Raw genomic sequence first — 9,595 nt, 5'->3', positions numbered from 1 at the left:
TGCTGAAATTGAGAACGCTGAAGACATCGAGCACGACTGTCTTCAGGTGACTGAATTTTGCACCAAACCAAGACCTGATATCAAAGATACCCGATTGGAAGAAAATGATCAAATTATTTTTGTTGATGGTTCATGTTTAAGAGATGCACTGGGTGTATTGAAAGCAGGGTACACTGTATGCACAGTAACAGGTGTTTTGGAAGCATCTTGGCTTCAAGGAGTTTACTCTGCACAGGTAGCAGAATTGGTAGCCCTTACTAGAGCTTGCCAACTTTCTGCATTGATGAAAGTTACCATTTATACTGACAGCCAGTACGGGTTTGGAATAGTGCATGATTTCGGACAATTGTGGTCACAGAGAGGCTTCATGACCTCTTCAGGATCGCCAGTGAAAAATGGCGAAAGAATAAAAGAATTGTTACATGCCATCCAACTACCAGGAGAAGTAGCAGTGGTAAAATGCAGTGCACACTCGAAGGGACAGGATTATGTTTCTCTGGGAAATGGATATGCGGATCAAGTCGCAAGGTTTTGCGCATTGAACTGTATATTGCTTAGGGATGAATGGAATTTGATAAGTGAACCAGAACTCGAACCAAGCGAAATATTTGCTCTAAAGGTGATAGATACGATGGACGAATTGAAATCCCTACAGAATGATGTTAGTGAGGATGAGAAACTTTCTTGGACCAAATCACAATGTGTAAAGAGACTAGATGAATTATGGGTTTCAAGTGAAGGGAAATTCGTTCTTCCAAACAGCCTTTTGACACAGATAGCCAGGTTTTACCATGGACAAGCTCATCTTGGGAGGGATGCCATGATTAGGTTGTTCAAAACTGATTGGTTTAACCCTAAATTCCGTCAAGTTGCTGAAGCAGTTTGCCACTGTTGTGTCATTTGCCAACAGATGAACGCAGGGAAGGGAACAGTAGTAAATTTGAGCCACATTGGAAGAGCAGGGGGTCCATTCAGCAGGATGCAAATGGACTTCATTGAGATGCCTGTGCATGGAGGCTTGAAGTATGTGTTGGTGGTTGTGTGCATTTTTAGTCACTGGATTGAAGAATACCCTACACGCAGAAATGACAGTCTCACAGTTGCAAAACTACTCTTGAGAGAGTTAATACCACGTTTCGGATTCCCGATCTCTTTAGAATCAGATAGGGGAAGTCACTTCAATAATGAAGTAATAAAATTGCTTTGTGCAGCACTGAACATTGAGCAAAAGCTGCATTGTAGCTACCGCCCTGAAGCATCAGGTCTAGTGGAGCAAATGAATGGCACAGTTGCAAAACTACTCTGGAGAGAATTAATACCACGTTTCGGATTCCCGATCTCTTTAGAATCAGATAGGGGAAGTCACTTCAATAATGAAGTAATAAAATTGCTTTGTGCAGCACTGAACATTGAGCAAAAGCTGCATTGTAGCTACCGCCCTGAAGCATCAGGTCTAGTGGAGCAAATGAATGGCACATTGAAATCGAGAATGGCGAAAATATGTGCATCAACAAACTTGAAATGGCCTGACGCATTGCCTTTGGTACTAATGTCAATGAGAAACACCCCTGACAGAAAGACTGGACTGTCCCCACACAAGATTCTCATGGGCAGAGCTATGAGACTTCCAGCAGTTCCTGCAAATGCGCTTTTGAATATTACAGATGATATGGTGTTAGACTACTGCAAAGGTCTAGCTGATGTGGTTCGATCTTTCTCTCACCAGGTGGAGGCAACCACCTTGCCACCGATCCAAGGTCCAGGACACACCCTGAAAGCAGGTGACTGGGTCGTGATAAAGAAGCACGTGAGGAAGTCGTGTTTGGAACCCCGTTGGAAAGGACCTTTCCAAGTGATTTTGACGACTACCACCGCTGTGAAGTGTGCGGGAGTTCCCAACTGGATTCACGCCAGTCACACAAAGAGGGTGTTGTGTCCCACAGATGAAGAAGTTGAAGCGCTGAAACTGCCAGTACCTGATAACAAAGTGCCGAGCGCTGAGGCAGAGCAAAACAGAACTAGAAGCGAACAGGCAGAAATAGAGGAGGGAGAAATATTCTCTGAGGACGAAGCAACTGATTCGCTTGGGGAAGACCAAGGAGGAGCCTCAGACAGCGACGAAGCAGCTGAAGGTAACAAAGAGCCTGAAGCAGCTGAAAGTGACAAAGAGCCTGAAGAAAGTAACGGTGACAAAGGGCTCGAAAGAGGTGAAGAAGCAGGAGAGCCTGATCAGAGGAGGGCTTTCCCAGAAGCAGACGGTACAGAAAAAGAAAAGGAAAATCTGATTGAATCCCCAGAAGGAGGGGACAAGGCAGAACAGAACGAAACTGCTCAAACTTCTTCAGAAGAGATCGCAGGTCCATCAAGTGGACCTAGTGCAAAAAGAAGACCAAGTATATCACCAGTGAAACTGAGAACTAGAGAAACGTTGAACGACAGTGAAGGGCCAAGAGTGAAAGAGAAAAGAAAGGAAGTGTCTGTCGTGGTACCAACACCAAGTGAAGAAAAGGACTTGGCCAAAGAGGAAAGTACCAGTGAGAAAGAATCAAAGAGAGATGCAAAACTGAAAAGAAAAAGGATACCGAGCAGGAGGTATTCCGGTCCGGAGTGGGCATACGTAGCCAATAACGATTGGTCAGACGAATTCGTATCCCTCAGCCTTGAGAACGAAGAGGCAGAACTTCATTTTGGAAATAAAAACTTTATGGACTCTGTTGATTGAAACCATTGATCACTTGGTTGAATTTATTTACCCGGCTAAGACATTGCTAACTTGACATTGCTAACCTGATTGACTTTTCAACCGGCTAAGACATTGCTAGCTTGATTGACTTTGAAACCGATTTTGAGACAACGCTGCTAACCGATAAGAGACTAAGCTGCTAAAGAAACTGTGTGAACATTGAACTCGTTCAGCCTTGTAAATACCTGCAACTTAGAAAAAAAAAAAAAAACCTGCAAATACGCTTTGATAAAGTGTCTTCAGCTTTCTGATTCTATACAGATCATGACTAGCTTCACTACACAGGGGCGTAAAATGAAGTATTGTAAATACATGTGTATAGGCTTACTGATCGCATGCGTACTAATAATTGTAGCAATAGTTCTTGGAATGCATGGTAAAGGCGAGAGTGAGACGAATGATGCTTCTACTTCTAAACCTATTATCGTTACTGAACTAACAGCTCTGAAGAGACTCGAGCAAGACGAGAGACACTTGCATGATAAGAAGGAACTTTCATCTAACGTTTTCTATCGCTTACTGAGTGAGTATGTTGATGCGAAAGATTGTTATGTGTGTACACAAATACCTACCTCAGTAGTGGAAGGGGTAACGTATCACAGCATGCCTCTTACGTATGGAATTACATGTAGTATAGTAGCTTCTAGATTTTATGCTCAAAGAGACATTCATTCTTTCTATACTAATTACGATGTTACTTTTGCATATGTCCCCATAATAGGGCACCTAAGTAAGATAGCTAGAGATTGGTCTGCCAAATTAATGAGGGAATTTTTCGAACCAATGTCACCTTTCCACACAGCTCACGCACATAGGGAGAATCTTACATGCTTGCTTTCACCAGTAGAAATAGAATTTTTAGACCGCACTGACGACAGAAAGCACGAAATGAGGGAGAAATTAGAGAAGGAATTGCACGAAAGGACGTCTGTAGATAATTATGCTTTTGCCGCAATAAAGACACAAGGGAAAATAGCCTTAGATACATTGCATGTGGGAAGATTTTGTATACATAGATTTCCATCATATTATGACACAGTTTTTGTGGGAACGAGTGAATGTAAACACACATACGCATTTCAACAAAAGTGGACGTTCATGCTGAATGGACAAGACCCAGTTATTCCTGGAATATATTATATTTGTGGACTCAACGCCTATTATCGTCTTCCTAAAGGATGGTATGGGAGGTGTTATTTGGGAATATTGTTCCCAAAGGTTTACCAGTTAGATGACTTCAAGAAATTTCCAAGGCTGTCTGAATCACATCGTGTTCAGAAAAGGGAGACAGCTGCTGGTGTGGTAGAAGATATATTTGGAGCTATGATTCCTTCAGTAGGAGTCATATTGAATTCAATCAAAATACGAAAGTTGTCTACTATTGTGGATAACATGTTAACAAAGTTTTCGGGAGCTATAATCCTGATGGATGCTGAACTCGCTGCAGAAAGAGCTATGACTCTTTAAAATCGGCTTGCCTTAGACATTCTTTTAGCAAAGGATGGCGGCGTTTGCAAAATGATTGGCACGCGTCACTGTTGTACCTATATACCCGACAACAGTGGAAAAATTAGAACAATGCTTACAAATTTAACTAGAGAAAGTGTAGATTTAAAGGAATTGAAAGAACCCGGAGTTTGGGAGAAAATTGGAAAAGGATTTGCTTCTGTGGGAAATTGGCTCAGCAACGTTTGGAACGGATTGTTACTAAAAATAGTAAAGGGAATATTAATAATATTAATTTGTCTATTAGGTTCTTGGGGAATATGGCAAGCTTTCAAAATGTTAAAAGCAAGGAACAAAAGAAAAAGAGAAGAGAAAATAGAGAACAAAATGGTGGAAATTTATAGGGAGAAGTCAAAAGGGATTAAAAGAAAAAGGGAATTGACTGAAGTGCCAAATTACTATACAGAATTTTAATGGAATAAAATTTGTGGGTAGATTTGATGTGATGACATAATTAGTCATCAGAGGAGGGATTGATGACGCAGAAAAAGAGGGTTCGACATATATTCATGTACACTGTGTAACCGACATATATATTGAAGTGTGATTTTAAGTAAAAGAAATAATGTACGAGGGAAATTGTGCCCTCGGGGTAGTTCGCCATCATTATAAACGAACTTTATTAATCATGAAGTATTAAAAATGTACTAATCCGTCATAATCGCAAATGTATGCCATGATTTCTTGTTTGAAAACTGTTTTGCTTAGCTTAAATTTAGTACAGGCTTTGGCCTAGTTGCTTGGTTTCAAATTCTAACTGCGTGATTCTTTTTCCTTGAATTAATGAAATATATTCTTGCTTGAAGTTGTATTTTTCCAGTAGAAACTGGCTGGTACACTTATCTCCAAGGTTTCGTGCTAGACCGGTTACATCCCTTTTGATACAAGGTCAGTCTCTGCAGGTGTGGACAATGAAGGTACAGATAGTAAAATAATTGGCAAACCATGATACAATTTGTGTTCCAAGGCGCCAAGGACAGTGTATGCATAAATGGGCGCTAGTAAAAGACAATTTTGATTGGACAATTTGAAGCCAACCTATGAACCCTCCAATGGAAGACCCTACAGAATTTGGAATGTTTCTTACTTAAACCCACCGGACAAAGAGAAGTCAGCCATTTTTCCTCGATGCCAGTTTGAAGCCTGATGCCAGACTCCATTTTGGACGACACCCTGATGCCCTTTTCTCTATCTGAGAGAAAGAGACTTTGAGAATTCTGACCCTATAGACTTTAACTTTGATTTGCCCCCGTCTTGCCCATGCAGTAACTTTGTCCCATTCTCCTTGCCGCTGCAAGGGAGCTTGCCCTTAACTTTGCCCCCTTTTGAAACTTGCCCCATGCTGATCAACCGGTACCTGAAGGACGAAGACTTTTCTTGAATGCTGATTGTATTTGGTAAATATGAAAGGATAAATGTATTATGCATTGTGTTTTTCCTTTTAGGTACCAACTGCTATTTTGATAGGATCCTAGCTAGAAGTTTTCCAAATTTGTGTTGACTAAATTCGTTTTGCATGAAGTCCCACATGCCAATGCTAATTAGAGGTTAGTCGAGGTATTCATTCAATGTACCATGAAGAATTGAAATCTTGTTATGCTGATAGAATGTATGCAATTAGTCAAATACAGTTAGTCACATTGGTGATCTGCATTGCTATAACAGAGTGTATCATTATTCAGATTTTACGTAGATTGCGTTTCTTCCGCCGTTATGGACAGCTAGTAATGTTCATATACATATATCAATTGTTTTTGAGACACATATATATCGTGCTAGCTTTGTTAATATAGGGAAATAAATTCACTAACTTTTAATAAACTGGGGTGGTTATTCATGACTGAAAGGTCATGGTGCGCAGAAATATCAACTGTTATTGATTTCTGATGTGTTATATTGATCTATTAATTGAGTATTGATTATCGATTACAACAGTTATTGATTATTGATTTGAGTGACTCGACTATTGAGGATGAGGAGAGCCCGACTCAGTTAAAAGATTCACCGACCTCCAACGTGTCCAGGTACGGGTAATTTATAAGGGCTGGACGCGTTATCACAAGTAACCTTGGATTTGCAAGATCTTAAAGAATTCGACTCTGGCCTTGGTTCTTTCCATGATCATGGAAGTCCTTCGTGATTCCCAATATCCTTATAATTTTTAACATGCAGCGATTTTACTGGGACTTTGTCGGATAAACCCACAGCACATGTCAGTAGAATTGCAGTCTTTAATCTTTCAGCGTTCCCCAGGCAGGCCACCCTAAAGAAGCGTTGGCAAAGCCACCATACCCATAATGCACCGCTTGGAGGCAAAACCCCACTAATTACAGCAAAAGACAGTTACCACGAATCTATGAATATTAATTTTGTCTTTCCCTTTAAAAACCTGTGCTAACATTCATTCACCTTTATTAGCCTCACAGCTCAAGATCACAAATCGTCTTGTGTCAATCAATATGGAGCATTCTAGGAACGAGCTACGCACCTTTTGAGTTGTTTTTGTTTTGTTTCTTCACTTTTAGTTTCTCTTTGTATAGTCCTAATGATAAACCAGAGAGACAGATTTATTATTTTTTGAATGATTTCGTTTGCTACTGAGAACGAGAGGTGCGGGACTCAATTGTACAAGAGTATGTCATTGTTTTTTGGATGAAAATCGTACGTTTTCTAACCATCCCACAATATTAGGGCCACTGACCCGATACAGTCCACTTCCGCCAGCGGCTGTCGGCGCTACCTTAGCCTTTCGAGGTCGAGTGTGTAAGTTCTTTGTCCTGGTGTGAGCTCTCAGTGGCTTTTAACCACGCCCACCGCACGCTCCTCACTATCACTCATTCATGGGCTTCCCTTTAAAAATTCTTTATCTACTTGGGGCGGTTTTGTTGCCGCCTTGCAGACAGCTGGTTACATGGATAATTAAAGGAGCAGAAATTACGATTTGACCATGGAAAATGTCTTGCAGGCTTTCCTGTCACGTGACCTGCGACTAAATTTGCATACCCATAATTCCTCTCACTGCTGGGCTCTCCGCTTGTTTCTTTCTGTGGCAACAAGTGTTTTATCGGTGTAAAGCATTACAACTATTATTATAACTTGGTTCTATTTCGAAGGGTTTTCTATGATGACCTTAGTAAACCTAGTCGCCCTGATAGTCTGTGGAACGGTGTTTCCCGGCGCAATAGTCGGCGGCTGCCATTAGCATACTCTGGTTTCTCTTCAAATCGAATAAATCTTTCGCCTTTTACTAAAGATTTCCGTGGAGAGGAACATTTAAGAGTTTCATTCAATTTTTGAAAGCCCTACCAAGAGTAGGGTTACCCTTATACTGTAAAAAAGAAGTATTGTGAGATAAAATTTTATTTGATTTTTAAGTTTCATCTATCTATGGAAACAGATAAGGGAAAGTCAGTTGAGAAATAAAACAATTAACTGTCCAATTTGTGTTATATTTCTGGATCAGCTCTTTATTTTTGTCATTGATTATTGAAATATTATTCAAATATCTTCTTTGACTTAATTGTAAAGGTCTGTTAAAATATATATTATAAACATATATATATATATGTGTGTGTGTCAAATGTATGTATATTTATTTAGATCATGCCACAACTTTGAAACTGATGAATAAAGATTGATATACTCTGTTTGCGCACCTTGCCCCATATTTAAACTCTGACGCCCGACCCCGCGGACATCAAAATTCCACCGTGTGCGTCAGGCGTTCCCGCCCAAAAAATAACTTTATGGCCTGTGCGCCTTATTTATACTCCAGCGTCATTTTGACGCACAGGAGGGGGTGGGCCTTAAAAAATGGCGCACAGCCTGATGTGCGCCGTTTTTTAACACCTGGGTCAGGGCAGGCGTTAAGGGACCTGTGTGCTCCAAAGGAGTCCAGAGGTGCCCTCCCCTGCCCTCAGGGACACCCCCTGCCACCCTCGCCCACCCCTGGAGGACACCCATGGATGGGGCGACCCATCCCAGGTAAGTACAGGTAAGTTGAGGTAAGTATTTTTTTTTTTTTTTTATAGTGGCATGGGGAGGCCTAATTTGGGACCCCCTACATGCCACTGTGCCCAACGACCATGCTCAGGGGACAGAAGTCCCCTGGGCATGGCCATTGGGCAAGGGGGCATGACTCCTGTCTTTGCTAAGACAGGAGTCATTTCAATGAGGGTTGTGCTTCAAAAAATGGCGTAAGTCGGTTTGAGGCATGATTTTTGCTGGCGCTGGTTTGCGTCAAAAAGTATAAATATGGGCCTGAATCTAGCATAATTGACCTCCTGTGATCCTGGGAAAATCACTTAATCAACCCTTGCCTAAAAACCACAAGCAATAGCAAAACCAGTAGGTAGTACTTATGCAAGAGCCATGTACAGCAGCGTGGCTGCTATGCAATATTGCTGAAAGTAAAAAAAAATTGCTATGGCGCAGTCAACACTTGCTCCATCACAGCGCTTTTTTATTTTATTTTATTATGAACCATGCTGTACAGCAGACGCACAACATGGCAAAAAAGATTGACAAAGCCAATAGGTCTTGCATCGGTGAGACCTATTGGCTTCATCAATGCTTTTGGAAAAAAGTGATATGATGAACCTAGCGCTGGACGTGCCTAGCTTATTCATTAGGTCGAGCGCACAAGTGCTTTGACCTGTTGTAATCTATCTGTGGGCTTTTAACCACGCCCACCGCACGCCCATCACTATTACTCGTTAATGAGCTTGCCTTTCAAAAATCCTTTGTTATCATTGGTAAATACTTTTCGTTTGTCCCTCCGTGGGGCGGTTTTGTTACTGCCTTGGACACCGACCCTGTTATATGTATAATTGCACGTTTGCCGATACGTTTGACTGCGAGCAAACATCTTTTTCCTTTTGTGTCTCTCCCTCGTGCTCATGCTCATGGGGGCTGTGGCGCTTTGAATTGGCTCGCTTATGCATCTGTTTTAATTTTCATTTTCAATTGATGTGTCAAGAAAAGTCCAGTTAAGAATTTACAATGCCAATAGCTCTAACTCGTTCCTCTTTGACAATACTTGATTTGTTACAGCAGCTGATGAAGCCTTATAGGCTTCAAGTACAAGACACACTGGTTCATTCATTGTCTCGGAAAGAATAGCAATGAGCCAGCAAGCATGCTTTGACGTAGGCATATAAAAGTCCTCTTCTTGGGTGCCACTAGTCCTCACAAAAGCCCATGTGAGGCACCATTCAAAATGAGCAGAGTTAAAGGAGCCGACATTATGACTTGAGCAGGGAAACTATTGTGGTGCAGCCTTTCCTGTCACGTGACCCATGACTTAGTGCCAGATTTATACTTTTTGACGCAAAACTGTGCAAACGC

At 41.3% G+C, this 9,595-nt stretch overlaps 1 non-coding gene across 1 annotated transcript; it reads left to right on the top strand.

The window, feature by feature from the left end:
* The first annotated feature begins 7,452 nt into the window (after positions 1-7,452).
* On the top strand, positions 7,453-7,568 carry LOC138286890 (U5 spliceosomal RNA). Its single transcript, XR_011202157.1, has one exon. It is a non-coding gene; the product is annotated as a U5 spliceosomal RNA (small nuclear RNA).
* The last annotated feature ends 2,027 nt before the right edge of the window (positions 7,569-9,595 follow it).

Source organism: Pleurodeles waltl, chromosome 3_2 (genome assembly GCF_031143425.1).
Source record: "Pleurodeles waltl isolate 20211129_DDA chromosome 3_2, aPleWal1.hap1.20221129, whole genome shotgun sequence".
In the NCBI taxonomy this organism is placed as follows: Eukaryota; Metazoa; Chordata; class Amphibia; order Caudata; family Salamandridae; genus Pleurodeles; species Pleurodeles waltl.
Note: the sequence above shows the minus strand (reverse complement) of the source record. Positions and strands in the feature narration are given on the sequence as shown.